Genomic DNA, 16,382 nt, shown 5'->3' on the forward strand with positions numbered 1-16,382 from the left:
GACGGAACGTGAAACTACTTTATTGTGTCAAGTTTCAAGAAGCTAGCACAAACCGTGTTGGATTTAGAGTTCCAAATACATCTATCAATATAGGAGAAAACAGAATGAAACCTAAAAATTCAAACTGTTACTGGAAATGAACGCTTCAACATAGAAGAACGAAGTTTCGGGAACCAACTCGCCGCCTTAGTGTACTGATCATTACCTGAAACTATCATCAAGTTTGGGTGAAAACATATTTGCTGAGATTTCTGGAGATTCGTAATTTTTGGATGCTTGGCAACCCCTTTCCATGAAAGTGTTTCTCGCCAGTCACTGCTTAGGGCTACATCAAGAGGAAACAAAACATAGAGATAGAACGTGAAACTACATTATTGTGTCAAGTTTCAAGAAGCTAGCACAAATCGTGTTGGATTTAGAGTTCCAAATACATCTATCAATATAGGAGAAAACAGAGTGAAACCTAAAAATTCAAACTGTTACTGGAAACGAACGCTTCAACATAGAAGAACGAAATTTGGTGAACCAAGTGGGCTTAGTGTTCTGATCATTACCTGAAAGTATCATCCAGTTTGGGTGAAAAAATATTTGCTGAGATTTCTGGAGATTCGTAAATTTGGAAGCTTGTCAACCCCTTTCCATGGAAGTGTTTCTCGCCAGTCACTGCTTAGGGCTACATCAAGAGGAAACAAAACATAGAGATAGAACGTGAAACTACATTATTGTGTCAAGTTTCAAGAAGCTAGCACAAACCGTGTTGGATTTAGAGTTCCAAATACATCTATCAATATAGGAGAAAACAGAGTGAAACCTAAAAATTCAAACTGTTACTGGAAATGAACGCTTCAACATAGAAAAACGAAATTTGGTGAACCAAGTGGGCTTAGTGTTCTGATCATTACCTGAAAGTATCATCCAGTTTGGGTGAAAAAATATTTGCTGAGATTTCTGGAGATTCATAATTTTTGGAAGCTTGGCAACCCCTTTCCATGAAAGTGTTTCTCGCCAGTCCCTGCTAAGGGCTAAATCAAGAGGAAACAAAACATAGAGACAGAACGTGAAACTACTTTATTGTGTCAAGTTTCAAGAAGCTAGCACAAACCGTGTTGGATTTAGAGTTCCAAATACATCTATCAATATAGGAGAAAACAGAATGAAACCTAAAAATTCAAACTGTTACTGGAAATGAACGCTTCAACATAGAAGAACGAAGTTTCGGGAACCAAATCGCCGCCTTAGTGTACTGATCATTACCTGAAACTATCATCAAGTTTGGGTGAAAAAATATTTGCTGAGATTTCTGGAGATTCGTAATTTTTGGATGCTTGGCAACCCCTTTCCATGAAAGTGTTTCTCGCCAGTCACTGCTTAGGGCTACATCAAGGGGAAACAAAACATAGAGATAGAACGTGAAACTACTTTATTGTGTCAAGTTTCAAGAAGCTAGCACAAACCGTGTTGTATTTAGAGTTCCAAATACATCTATCAATATAGGAGAAAACAGAGTGAAACCTAAAAATTCAAACTGTTACTGGAAACGAACGCTTCAACATAGAAGAATGAAATTTGGGGAACCAAGTCAGCTTAGTGTACTGATCATTACCTGAAAGTATCATCCAGTTTGGATGAAAAAATATTTGCTGAGATTTCTGGAGATTCGTAATTTTTGGACGCTTGGCAACCCCTTTATATGGAAGTTTTTCTCGCCAGGCACTGCTTAGGGCTACATCAAGAGGAAACAAAACATAGAGATAGCACGTAAAACTACATTATTGTGTCAAGTTTCAAGAAGCTAGCACAAACCGTGTTGGATTTAGAGTTCCAAATACATCTATCAATATAGGAGAAAACAGAGTGAAACCTAAAAATTCAAACTGTTACTGGTAAAGAACGCTTCAACATAGAAGAACGAAATTTGGTGAACCAAGTGGGCTTAGTGTTCTGATCATTACCTGAAAGGATCATCCAGTTTGTGTGAAAAAATATTTGCTGAGATTTCTGGAGATTCGTAATTTTTGGAAGCTTGGCAACCCGTTTCCATGAAAGTGTTTCTCGCCAGTCACTGCTAAGGGCTACATCAAGAGGAAACAAAACATAGAGACAGAACGTGAAACTACTTTATTGTGTCAAGTTTCAAGAAGCTAGCACAAACCGTGTTGGATTTAGAGTTCCAAATACATCTATCAATATAGTAGAAAACAGAATGAAACCTAAAAATTCAAACTGTTACTGGAAATGAACGCTTCAACATAGAAGAAAGAAGTTTTGGGAACCAAGTCGCCATAGTGTACTGATCATTACCTGAAACTATCATCATGTTTGGGTGAAAAAATATTTGTTGAGATTTCTGGAGATTCGTAATTTTTGGATGCTTGGCAACCCCTTTCCATGAAATTGTTTCTCGCCAGTCACTGCTTAGGGCTACATCAAGAGGAAACAAAACATAGAGATAGAACCTGAAACTACTTTATTGTGTCAAGTTTCAAGAAGCTAGCACAAACCGTGTTGGATTTAGAGTTCCAAATACATCTATCAATATAGGAGAAAACAGAGTGAAACCGAAAAATTCAAACTGTTACTGGAAACGAACGCTTCAACATAGAAGAATGAAATTTGGGGAACCAAGTCAACATAGTGTACTGATCATTACCTGAAAGTATCATCCAGTTTGGGTGAAAAAATATTTGCTGAGATTTCTGGAGATTCGTAATTTTTGGACGCTTGGCAACCCCTTTATATGGAAGTGTTTCTCGCCAGTCACTGCTTAGGGCTACATCAAGAGGAAACAAAACATAGAGATAGAACGTGAAACTACATTATTGTGTCAAGTTTCAAGAAGCTAGCACAAACCGTGTTGGATTTAGAGTTCCAAATACATCTATCAATATAGGAGAAAACAGAATGAAACCTAAAAATTCAAACTGTTACTGGAAATGAACGCTTCAACATAGAAGAACGAAGTTTCGGGAACCAAGTCGCCTTAGTGTACTGATCATTACCTGAAACTATCATCCAGTTTGGATGAAAAAATATTTGCTGAGATTTCTGGAGATTCGTAATTTTTGGACGCTTGGCAACCCCTTTATATGGAAGTTTTTCTCGCCAGGCACTGCTTAGGGCTACATCAAGAGGAAACAAAACATAGAGATAGAACGTAAAACTACATTATTGTGTCAAGTTTCAAGAAGCTAGCACAAACCGTGTTGGATTTAGAGTTCCAAATACATCTATCAATATAGGAGAAAACAGAGTGAAACCTAAAAATTCAAACTGTTACTGGAAAAGAACGCTTCAACATAGAAGAATGAAATTTGGGGAACCAAGTGGGCTTAGTGTTCTGATCATTACCTGAAAGTATCATCCAGTTTGGGTGAAAAAATATTTGCTGAGATTTCTGGAGATTCGTAATTTTTGGACGCTTGGCAACCCCTTTATATGGAAGTGTTTCTCGCCAGTCACTGCTTAGGGCTACATCAAGAGGAAACAAAACATAGAGATAGAACCTGAAACTACTTTATTGTGTCAAGTTTCAAGAAGCTAGCACAAACCGTGTTTGATTTAGATTTCCAAATACATCTATCAATATCGGAGAAAACAGAGTGAAACCTAAAAATTCAAACTGTTACTGGAAATGAACGCTTCAACATAGAAGAACGAAATTTGGTGAACCAAGTGGGCTTAGTGTTCTGATCATTACCTGAAAGTGTCATCCAGTTTGGGTGAAAAAATATTTGCTGAGATTTCTGGAGATTCGTAATTTTTGGAGGCTTGGCAACGCCTTTCCATGGAAGTGTTTCTCGCCAGTCACTGCTTAGGGCTACATCAAGAGGAAACAAAACATAGAGATAGAACGTGAAACTACATTATTGTGTCAAGTTTCAAGAAGCTAGCACAAACCGTGTTGGATTTAGAGTTCCAAATACATCTATCAATATAGGAGAAAACAGAGTGAAACCTAAAAATTCAAACTGTTACTGGAAATGAACGCTTCAACATAGAAGAACGAAATTTGGTGAACCAAGTGGGCTTAGTGTTCTGATCATTACCTGAAAGGATCATCCAGTTTGTGTGAAAAAATATTTGCTGAGATTTCTGGAGATTCGTAATTTTTGGAAGCTTGGCAACCCGATTCCATGAAAGTGTTCCTCGCCAGTCCCTGCTAAGGGCTACATCAAGAGGAAACAAAACATAGAGACAGAACGTGAAACTACTTTATTGTGTCAAGTTTCAAGAAGCTAGCACAAACCGTGTTGGATTTAGATTTCCAAATACATCTATCAATATAGGAGAAAACAGAGTGAAACCTAAAAATTCAAACTGTTACTGGAAATGAACGCTTCAACATAGAAGAACGAAATTTGGTGAACCAAGTGGGCTTAGTGTTCTGATCATTACCTGAAAGTATCATCCAGTTTGGGTGAAAAAATATTTGCTGAGATTTCTGGAGATTCGTAATTTTTGGAAGCTTGGCAACCCCTTTCCATGGAAGTGTTTCTAGCCAGTCACTGCATAGGGCTACATCAAGAAGAAACAAAACATAGAGATAGAACGTGAAACTACATTATTGTGTCAAGTTTCAAGAAGCTAGCACAAACCGTGTTGTATTTAGAGTTCCAAATACATCTATCAATATAGGAGAAAACAGAGTGAAACCTAAAAATTCAAACTGTTACTGGAAACGAATGCTTCAACATAGAAGAACGAAATTTGGTGAACCAAGTGGGCTTAGTGTTCTGATCATTACCTGAAAGGATCATCCAGTTTGTGTGAAAAAATATTTGCTGAAATTTCTGGAGATTCGTAATTTTTGGAAGCTTGGCAACCCCTTTCCATGAAAGTGTTTCTCGCCAGTCCTTGCTAAGGGCTACATCAAGAGGAAACAAAACATAGAGACAGAACGTGAAACTACTTTATTGTGTCAAGTTTCAAGAAGCTAGCACAAACCGTGTTGGATTTAGAGTTCCAAATACATCTATCAATATAGGAGAAAACAGAATGAAACCTAAAAATTCAAACTGTTACTGGAAATGAACGCTTCAACATAGAAGAAAGAAGTTTCGGGAACCAAGTCGCCTTAGTGTACTGATCATTACCTGAAACTATCATCAAGTTTGGGTGAAAAAATATTTGTTGAGATTTCTGGAGATTCGTAATTTTTGGATGCTTGGCAACCCCTTTCCATGAAAGTGTTTCTCGCCAGTCACTGCTTAGGTCTACATCCAGAGGAAAGAAAACATAGAGATAGAACCTGAAACTACTTTATTGTGTCATGTTTCAAGAAGCTAGCACAAACCGTGTTGTATTTAGAGTTCCAAATACATCTATCAATATAGGAGAAAACAGAGTGAAACCTAAAAATTCAAACTGTGACTGGAAACGAACGCTTCAACATAGAAGAATGAAATTTGGGGAACCAAGTCAACTTAGTGTACTGATCATTACCTGAAAGTATCATCCAGTTTGGGTGAAAAAATATTTGCTGAGATTTCTGGAGATTCGTAATTTTTGGACGCTTGGCAACCCCTTTATATGGAAGTGTTTCTCGCCAGTCACTGCTTAGGGCTACATCAAGAGGAAACAAAACATAGAGATAGAACGTGAAACTACATTATTGTGTCAAGTTTCAAGAAGCTAGCACAAACCGTGTTGGATTTAGATTTCCAAATACATCTATCAATATAGGAGAAAACAGAGTGAAACCTAAAAATTCAAACTGTTACTGGAAATGAACGCTTCAACATAGAAGAACGAAATTTGGTGCACCAAGTGGGCTTAGTGTTCTGATCATTACCTGAAAGGATCATCCAGTTTGTGTGAAAAAATATTTGCTGAGATTTCTGGAGATTCGTAATTTTTGGAAGCTTGGCAACCCGTTTCCATGAAAGTGTTTCTCGCCAGTCACTGCTAAGGGCTACATCAAGAGGAAACAAAACATAGAGACAGAACGTGAAACTACTTTATTGTGTCAAGTTTCAAGAAGCTAGCACAAACCGTGTTGGATTTAGAGTTCCAAATACATCTATCAATATAGGAGAAAACAGAATGAAACCTAAAAATTCAAACTGTTACTGCAAATGAACGCTTCAACATAGAAGAACGAAGTTTCGGGAACCAAGTCGCCTTAGTGTACTGATCATTACCTGAAACTATCATCAAGTTTGGGTGAAAAAATATTTGCTGAGATTTCTGGAGATTCGTAATTTTTGGATGCTTGGCAACCCCTTTCCATGAAAGTGTTTCTCGCCAGTCACTGCTTAGGGCTACATCAAGAGGAAACAAAACATAGAGATAGAACGTGAAACTACTTCATTGTGTCAAGTTTCAAGAAGCTAGCACAAACCGTGTTGTATTTAGAGTTCCAAATACATCTATCAATATAGGAGAAAACAGAGTGAAACCTAAAAATTCAAACTGTTACTGGAAACGAACGCTTCAACATAGAAGAATGAAATTTGGGGAACCAAGTCAGCTTAGTGTACTGATCATTACCTGAAAGTATCATCCAGTTTGGATGAAAAAATATTTGCTGAGATTTCTGGAGATTCGTAATTTTTGGACGCTTGGCAACCCCTTTATATGGAAGTTTTTCTCGCCAGGCACTGCTTAGGGCTACATCAAGAGGAAACAAAACATAGAGATAGAACGTAAAAGTACATTATTGTGTCAAGTTTCAAGAAGCTAGCACAAACCGTGTTGGATTTAGAGTTCCAAATACATCTATCAATATAGGAGAAAACAGAGTGAAACCTAAAAAGTCAAACTGTTACTGGAAAAGAACGCTTCAACATAGAAGAACGAAATTTGGTGAACCAAGTGGGCTTAGTGTTCTGATCATTACCTGAAAGGATCATCCAGTTTGGGTTAAAAAATATTTGCTGAGATTTCTGGAGATTCGTAATTTTTGGAAGCTTGGCAACCCGTTTCCATGAAAGTGTTTCTCGCCAGTCCCTGCTAAGGGCTACATCAAGAGGAAACAAAACATAGAGACAGAACGTGAAACTACTTTATTGTGTCAAGTTTCAAGAAGCTAGCACAAACCGTGTTGGATTTAGAGTTCCAAATACATCTATCAATATAGTAGAAAACAGAATGAAACCTAAAAATTCAAACTGTTACTGGAAATGAACGCTTCAACATAGAAGAAAGAAGTTTTGGGAACCAAGTCGCCATAGTGTACTGATCATTACCTGAAACTATCATCAAGTTTGGGTGAAAAAATATTTGTTGAGATTTCTGGAGATTCGTAATTTTTGGATGCTTGGCAACCCCTTTCCATGAAATTGTTTCTCGCCAGTCACTGCTTAGGGCTACATCAAGAGGAAACAAAACATAGAGATAGAACCTGAAACTACTTTATTGTGTCAAGTTTCAAGAAGCTAGCACAAACCGTGTTGGATTTAGAGTTCCAAATACATCTATCTATATAGGAGAAAACAGAGTGAAACCTAAAAATTCAAACTGTTACTGGAAACGAACGCTTCAACATAGAAGAATGAAATTTGGGGAACCAAGTCAACATAGTGTACTGATCATTACCTGAAAGTATCATCCAGTTTGGGTGAAAAAATATTTGCTGAGATTTCTGGAGATTCGTAATTTTTGGACGCTTGGCAACCCCTTTATATGGAAGTGTTTCTCGCCAGTCACTGCTTAGGGCTACATCAAGAGGAAACAAAACATAGAGATAGAACGTGAAACTACATTATTGTGTCAAGTTTCAAGAAGCTAGCACAAACCGTGTTGGATTTAGAGTTCCAAATACATCTATCAATATAGGAGAAAACAGAGTGAAACCTAAAAATTCAAACTGTTACTGGAAAAGAACGCTTCAACATAGAAGAACGAAATTTGGTGAACCAAGTGGGCTTAGTGTTCTGATCATTACCTGAAACTATCATCCAGTTTGGGTGAAAAAATATTTGCTGAGATTTCTGGAGATTCGTAATTTTTGGAAGCTTGGCAACCCCTTTCCATGGAAGTGTTTCTCGCCAGTCACTGCTTAGGGCTACATCAAGAGGAAACAAAACATAGAGATAGAACGTGAAACTACATTATTGTGTCAAGTTTCAAGAAGCTAGCACAAACCGTGTTGGATTTAGAGTTCCAAATACATCTATCAATATAGGAGAAAACAGAGTGAAACCTAAAAATTCAAACTGTTACTGGAAAAGAACGCTTCAACATAGAAGAACGAGTTTGGTGAACCAAGTCGCCTTAGTGTACTGATCATTACCTGAAACTATCATCAAGTTTGGGTGAAATAATATTTGCTGAGATTTCTGGAGATTCGTAATTTTTGGAAGCTTGGCAACCCGTTTCCATGAAAGTGTTTCTCGCCAGTCCCTGCTAAGGGCTACATCAAGAGGAAACAAAACATAGAGACAGAACGTGAAACTACTTTATTGTGTCAAGTTTCAAGAAGCTAGCACAAACCCTGTTGGATTTAGAGTTCTAAATACATCTATCAATATAGGAGAAAACAGAGTGAAATCTAAAAATTCAAACTGTTACTGGAAACGAACGCTTCAACATAGAACAATGAAATTTGGGGAACCAAGTCAGCTTAGTGTACTGATCATTACCTGAAAGTATCATCAAGTTTGGGTTAAAAAATATTTGCTGAGATTCCTGGAGATTCTTAATTTTTGGACGCTTGGCAACCCCTTTATATGGCAGTGTTTCTCGCCAGTCACTGCTTAGGGCTACATCAAGAGGAAACAAACATAGAGATAGAACGTGAATCTACATTATTGTGTCAAGTTTCAAGAAGCTAGCACAAACCGTATTGGATTTAGAGTTCCAAATACATCTATCAATATAGGAGAAAACAGAGTGAAACCTAAAAATTCAAACTGTTACTGGAAACGAACGCTTCAACATAGAAGAATGAAATTTGGGGAACCAAGTCAGCTTAGTGTACTGATCATTACCTGAAAGTATCATCCAGTTTGGGTGAAAAAATATTTGCTGAGATTTCTGGAGATTCGTAATTTTTGGAAGCTTGGCAACCCGTTTCCATGAAAGTGTTTCTCGCCAGTCACTGCTAAGGGCTACATCAAGAGGAAACAAAACATAGAGACAGAACGTGAAACTACTTTATTGTGTCAAGTTTCAAGAAGCTAGCACAAACCGTGTTGGATTTAGAGTTCCAAATACATCTATCAATATAGGAGAAAACAGAATGAAACCTAAAAATTCAAACTGTTACTGGAAATGAACGCTTCAACATAGAAGAACGAAGTTTTGGGAACCAAGTCGCCTTAGTGTACTGATCATTACCTGAAACTATCATCAAGTTTGGGTGAAAAAATATTTGCTGAGATTTCTGGAGATTCGTAATTTTTGGATGCTTGGCAACCCCTTTCCATGAAAGTGTTTCTCGCCAGTCCCTGCTAAGGGCTACATCAAGAGGAAACAAAACATAGAGACAGAACGTGAAACTACTTTATTGTGTCAAGTTTCAAGAAGCTAGCACAAACCGTGTTGGATTTAGAGTTCCAAATACATCTATCAATATAGGAGAAAACAGAGTGAAACCTAAAAATTCAAACTGTTACTGGAAAAGAACGCTTCAACATAGAAGAACGAAATTTGGTGAACCAAGTGGGCTTAGTGTTCTGATCATTACCTGAAAGGATCATCCAGTTTGGGTTAAAAAATATTTGCTGAGATTTCTGGAGATTCGTAATTTTTGGAAGCTTGGCAACCCCTTTATATGGAAGTGTTTCTCGCCAGTCACTGCTTAGGGCTACATCAAGAGGAAACAAAACATAGAGATAGAACCTGAAACTACTTTATTGTGTCAAGTTTCAAGAAGCTAGCACAAACCGTGTTGGATTTAGATTTCCAAATACATCTATCAATATAGGAGAAAACAGAGTGAAACCTAAAAATTCAAACTGTTACTGGAAATGAACGCTTCAACATAGAAGAACGAAATTTGTGAACCAAGTGGGCTTAGAGTTCTGATCATTACCTGAAAGTATCATCCAGTTTGGGTGAAAAAATATTTGCTGAGATTTCTGGATATTCGTAATTTTTGGAAGCTTGGCAACCCCTTTCCATGGAAGTGTTTCTCGCCAGTCACTGCTTAGGGCTACATCAAGAGGAAACAAAACATAGAGAGAGAACGTGAAACTACATTATTGTGTCAAGTTTCAAGAAGCTAGCACAAACCGTGTTGGATTTAGAGTTCCAAATACATCTATCAATATAGGAGAAAACAGAGTGAAACCTAAAAATTCAAACTGTGACTGGAAACGAACGCTTCAACATAGAAGAATGAAATTTGGGGAACCAAGTCAGCTTAGTGTACTGATCATTACCTGAAAGTATCATCCAGTTTGGGTGAAAAAATATTTGCTGAGATTTCTGGAGATTCGTAATTTTTGGACGCTTGGCAACCCCTTTATATGGAAGTGTTTCTCGCCAGTCACTGCTTAGGGCTACATCAAGAGGAAACAAAACATAGAGAGAGAACGTGAAACTACATTATTGTGTCAAGTTTCAAGAAGCTAGCACAAACCGTGTTGGATTTAGGGTTCCAAATACATCTATCAATATAGGAGAAAACAGAGTGAAACCTAAAAATTCAAACTTTTACTGGAAACGAACGCTTCAACATAGAAGAATGAAATTTGGGGAACCAAGTCAGCTTAGTGTACTGATCATTACCTGAAAGTATCATCCAGTTTGGGTGAAAAAATATTTGCTGAGATTTCTGGAGATTCGTAATTTATGGACGCTTGGCAACCCCTTTATATGGAAGTGTTTCTCGCCAGTCACTGCTTAGGGCTACATCAAGAGGAAACAAAACATAGAGATAGAACGTGAAACTACATTATTGTGTCAAGTTTCAAGAAGCTAGCACAAACCGTGTTGGATTTAGAGTTCCAAATACATCTATCAATATAGGAGAAAACAGAATGAAACCTAAAAATTCAAACTGTTACTGGAAATGAACGCTTCAACATAGAAGAACGAAGTTTTGGGAACCAAGTCGCCTTAGTGTACTGATCATTACCTGAAACTATCATCAAGTTTGGGTGAAAAAATATTTGCTGAGATTTCTGGAGATTCGTAATTTTTGGATGCTTGGCAACCCCTTTCCATGAAAGTGTTTCTCGCCAGTCACTGCTTAGGGCTACATCAAGAGGAAACAAAACATAGAGATAGAACGTGAAACTACTTTATTGTGTCAAGTTTCAAGAAGCTAGCACAAACCGTGTTGTATTTAGAGTTCCAAATACATCTATCAATATAGGAGAAAACCGAGTGAAAACTAAAAATTCAAACTGTTACTGGAAACGAACGCTTCAACATAGAAGAATGAAATTTGGGGAACCAAGTCAGCATAGTGTACTGATCATTACCTGAAAGTATCATCCACTTTGGGTGAAAAAATATTTGCTGAGATTTCTGGAGATTCGTAATTTTTGGACGCTTGGCAGCCCCATTATATGGAAGTGTTTCTCGCCAGTCACTGCTTAGGGCTACATCAGGAGGAAACAAAACATAGAGATAGAACGTGAAACTACTTTATTGTGTCAAGTTTCAAGAAGCTAGCACAAACCGTGTTGGATTTAGAGTTCCAAATACATCTATCAATACAGGAGAAAACAGAGTGAAACCTAAAAATTCAAACTGTTACTGGAAATGAACGCTTCAACATAGAAGAACGAAATTTGGTGAACCAAGTGGGCTTAGTGTTCTGATCATTACCTGAAAGTATCATCCAGTTTGTGTGAAAAAATATTTGCTGATATTTCTGGAGATTCGTAATTTTTGGACGCTTGGCAACCCCTTTCCATGGAAGTGTTTCTCGCCAGTCCCTGCTAAGGGCTACATCAAGAGGAAACAAAACATAGAGACAGAAAGTGAAACTACTTTATTGTGTCAAGTTTCAAGAAGCTAGCACAAACCGTGTTGGATTTAGAGTTCCAAATACATCTATCAATATAGGAGAAAACAGAGTGAAACCTAAAAATTAAAACTGTTACTGGAAAAGCACGCTTCAACATAGAAGAACGAAATTTGGTGAACCAAGTGGGCTTAGTGTTCTGATCATTACCTGAAAGGATCATCCAGTTTGTGTGAAAAAATATTTGCTGAGATTTCTGGAGATTCGTAATTTTTGGAAGCTTGGCAACCCGTTTCCATGAAAGTGTTTCTCGCCAGTCCCTGCTAAGGGCTACATCAAGAGGAAACAAAACATAGAGACAGAACGTTAAACTACTTTATTGTGTCAAGTTTCAAGAAGCTAGCACAAACCGTGTTGGATTTAGAGTTCCAAATACATCTATCAATATAGGAGAAAACAGAATGAAACTTAAAAATTCAAACTGTTACTGGAAATGAACGCTTCAACATAGAAGAACAAAGTTTCAGGAACCAACTCGCCGCCTTAGTGTACTGATCATTACCTGAAACTATCATCACGTTTGGGTGAAAACATATTTGCTGAGATTTCTGGAGATTCGTAATTTTTGGACGCTTGGCAACCCCTTTATATGGAAGTGTTTCTCGCCTGTCACTGCTTAGGGCTACATCAAGAGGAAACAAAACATAGAGATAGAACGTGAAACTACATTATTGTGTCAAGTTTCAAGAAGCTAGCACAAACCGTGTTGGATTTAGAGTTCCAAATACATCTATCAATATAGGAGAAAACAGAGTGAAACCTAAAAATTCAAACTGTTACTGGAAACGAATGCTTCAACATAGAAGAACGAAATTTGGTGAACCAAGTGGGCTTAGTGTTCTGATCATTACCTGAAAGTATCATCCATTTTGGGTGAAAAAATATTTGCTGAGATTTCTGGAGATTCGTAATTTTTGGAAGCTTGGCAACCCGTTTCCATGAAAGTGTTTCTCGCCAGTCCCTGCTAAGGGCTACATCAAGAGGAAACAAAACATGGAGACAGAACGTGAAACTACTTTATTGTGTCAAGTTTCAAGAAGCTAGCACAAACCGTGTTGGATTTAGAGTTCCAAATACATCTATCAATATAGGAGAAAACAGAGTGAAACCTAAAAATTCAAACTGTTACTGGAAATGAACGCTTCAACATAGAAGAACGAAGTTTCGGGAACCAAGTCGCCGCCTTAGTGTACTGATCATTACCTGAAACTATCATCAAGTTTGGGTGAAAAAATATTTGCTGAGATTTCTGGAGATTCATAATTATTGGATGCTTGGCAACCCCTTTCCATGAAAGTGTTTCTCGCCAGTCACTGCTTAGGGCTACATCAAGAGGAAACAAAACATAGAGATAGAACGTGAAACTACTTTATTGTGTCAAGTTTCAAGAAGCTAGCACAAACCGTGTTGGATTTAGAGTTCCAAATACATCTATCAATATAGGAGAAAACAGAGTGAAACCTAAAAATTCAAACTGTTACTGGAAACGAACGCTTCAACATAGAAGAATGAAATTTGGGGAACCAAGTCAGCTTAGTGTACTGATCATTACCTGAAAGTATCATCCAGTTTGGGTGAAAAAATATTTGCTGAGATTTCTGGAGATTCGTAATTTTTGGACGCTTGGCAACCCCTTTATATGGAAGTGTTTCTCGCCAGTCACTGCTTAGGGCTACATCAAGACGAAACAAAACATAGAGATAGAACATGAAACTACATTATTGTGTCAAGTTTCAAGAAGCTAGCACAAACCGTGTTGGATTTAGAGTTCCAAATACATCTATCAATATAGGAGAAAACAGAGTGAAACCTAAAAATTCAAACTGTTACTGGAAACGAATGCTTCAACATAGAAGAATGAAATTTGGGGAACCAAGTCAGCTTAGTGTCCTGATCATTACCTGAAAGTATCATCCAGTTTGGGTGAAAAAATATTTGCTGAGATTTCTGGAGATTCGTAATTTTTGGACGCTTGGCAACCCCTTTATATGGAAGTGTTTCTCCCCAGTCACTGCTTAGGGCTACATCAAGAGGAAACAAAACATAGAGATAGAACGTGAAACTACATTATTGTTTCAAGTTTCAAGAAGCTAGCACAAACCGTGTTGGATTTAGAGTTCCAAATACATCTATCAATATAGGAGAAAACAGAGTGAAACCTAAAAATTCAAACTGTTACTGGAAATGAACGCTTCAACATAGAAGAACGAAATTAAGTGAACCAAGTGGGCTTAGTGTTCTGATCATTACCTGAAAGTATCATCCATTTGGGTGAAAAAATATTTGCTGAGATTTCTGGAGATTCGTAATTTTTGGACGCTTGGCAACCCCTTTCCATGAAAGTGTTTATCGCCAGTCACTGTTTAGGGGAACATCAAGAGGAAACAAATCATAGAGATAGAACGTGAAACTACATTATTGTGTCAAGTTTCAAGAAGCTAGCAGAAACCGTGTTGGATTTAGAGTTCCAAATAAATCTATCAATATAGGAGAAAACAGAGTGAAACCTAAAAATTCAAACTGTTACTGGAAAAGAACGCTTCAACATAGAAGAACGAAATTTGGTGAACCAAGTGGGCTTAGTGATCTGATCATTACCTGAAAGGATCATCCAGTTTGTGTGAAAAAAATATTTGCTGAGATTTCTGGAGATTCGTAATTTTTGGAAGCTTGGCAACCCGTTTCCATGAAAGTGTTTCTCGCCAGTCACTGCTAAGGGCTACATCAAGAGGAAACAAAACATAGAGACAGAACGTGAAACTACTTTATTGTGTCAAGCTTCAAGAAGCTAGCACAAACCGTGTTGGATTTAGAGTTCCAAATACATCTATCAATATAGGAGAAAACAGAATGAAACCTAAAAATTCAAACTGTTACTGGAAATGAACGCTTCAACATAGAAGAACGAAGTTTCGGGAACCAAGTCGCCTTAGTGTACTGATCATTACCTGAAACTATCATCAAGTTTGGGTGAAAAAATATTTGCTGAGATTTCTGGAGATTCATAATTTTTGGATGCTTGGCAACCCCTTTCCATGAAAGTGATTCTCGCCAGTCACTGCTTAGGGCTACATCAAGAGGAAACAAAACATAGAGATAGAACGTGAAACTACTTTATTGTGTCAAGTTTCAAGAAGCTAGCACAAACCGTGTTGGATTTAGAGTTCCAAATACATCTATCAATATAGGAGAAAACAGAGTGAAACCTAAAAATTCAAACTGTTACTGGAAACGAACGCTTCAACATAGAAGAATGAAATTTGGGGAACCAAGTCAGCATAGTGTACTGATCATTACCTGAAAGTATCATCCAGTTTGGGTGAAAAAATATTTGCTGAGATTCCTGGAGATTCGTAATTTTTGGACGCTTGGCAACCCCTTTATATGGAAGTGTTTCTCGCCAGTCACTGCTTAGGGCTACATCAAGAGGAAACAAAACATAGAGATAGAACGTGAAACTACATTATTGTGTCAAGTTTCAAGAAGCTAGCACAAACCGTGTTGGATTTAGAGTTCCAAATACATCTATCAATATAGGAGAAAACAGAGTGAAACCTAAAAATTCAAACTGTTACTGGAAACGAACGCTTCAACATAGAAGAATGAAATTTGGGGAACCAAGTCAGCTTAGTGTACTGATCATTACTTGAAAAAATCATCCAGTTTGGGTGAAAAAATATTTGCTGAGATTTCTGGAGATTCGTAATTTTTGGAAGCTTGGCAACCCGTTTCCATGAAAGTGTTTCTCGCCAGTCACTGCTAAGGGCTACATCAAGAGGAAACAAAACATAGAGATAGAACGTGAAACTACTTTATTGTGTCAAGTTTCAAGAAGCTAGCACAAACCGTGTTGGATTTAGAGTTCCAAATACATCTATCAATATAGGAGAAAACAGAGTGAAACCTAAAAATTCAAACTGTTACTGGAAACGAACGCTTCAACATAGAAGAATGAAATTTGGGGAACCAAGTCAGCTTAGTGTACTGATCATTACCTGAAAGTATCATCCAGTTTGGGTGAAAAAATATTTGCTGAGATTTCTGGAGATTCGTAATTTTTGGACGCTTGGCAACCCCTTTATATGGAAGTGTTTCTCGCCAGTCACTGCTTAGGGCTACATCAAGACGAAACAAAACATAGAGATAGAACGTGAAACTACATTATTGTGTCAAGTTTCAAGAAGCTAGCACAAACCGTGTTGTATTTAGAGTTCCAAATACATCTATCAATATAGGAGAAAACAGAGTGAAACCTAAAAATTCAAACTGTTACTGGAAATGAACGCTTCAACATAGAAGAACGAAATTTGGTGAACCAAGTGGGCTTAGTGTTCTGATCATTACCTGAAAGTATCATCCAGTTTGGGTGAAAAAATATTTGCTGAGATTTCTAGAGATTCGTAATTTTTGGAAGCTTGGCAACCCCTTTCCATGAAAGTGTTTATCGCCAGTCACTGCTTAG

Source organism: Spermophilus citellus (assembly GCF_964194105.1).
Source record: "Spermophilus citellus genome assembly, chromosome: 5".
Lineage (NCBI taxonomy): Eukaryota > Metazoa > Chordata > Mammalia > Rodentia > Sciuridae > Spermophilus > Spermophilus citellus.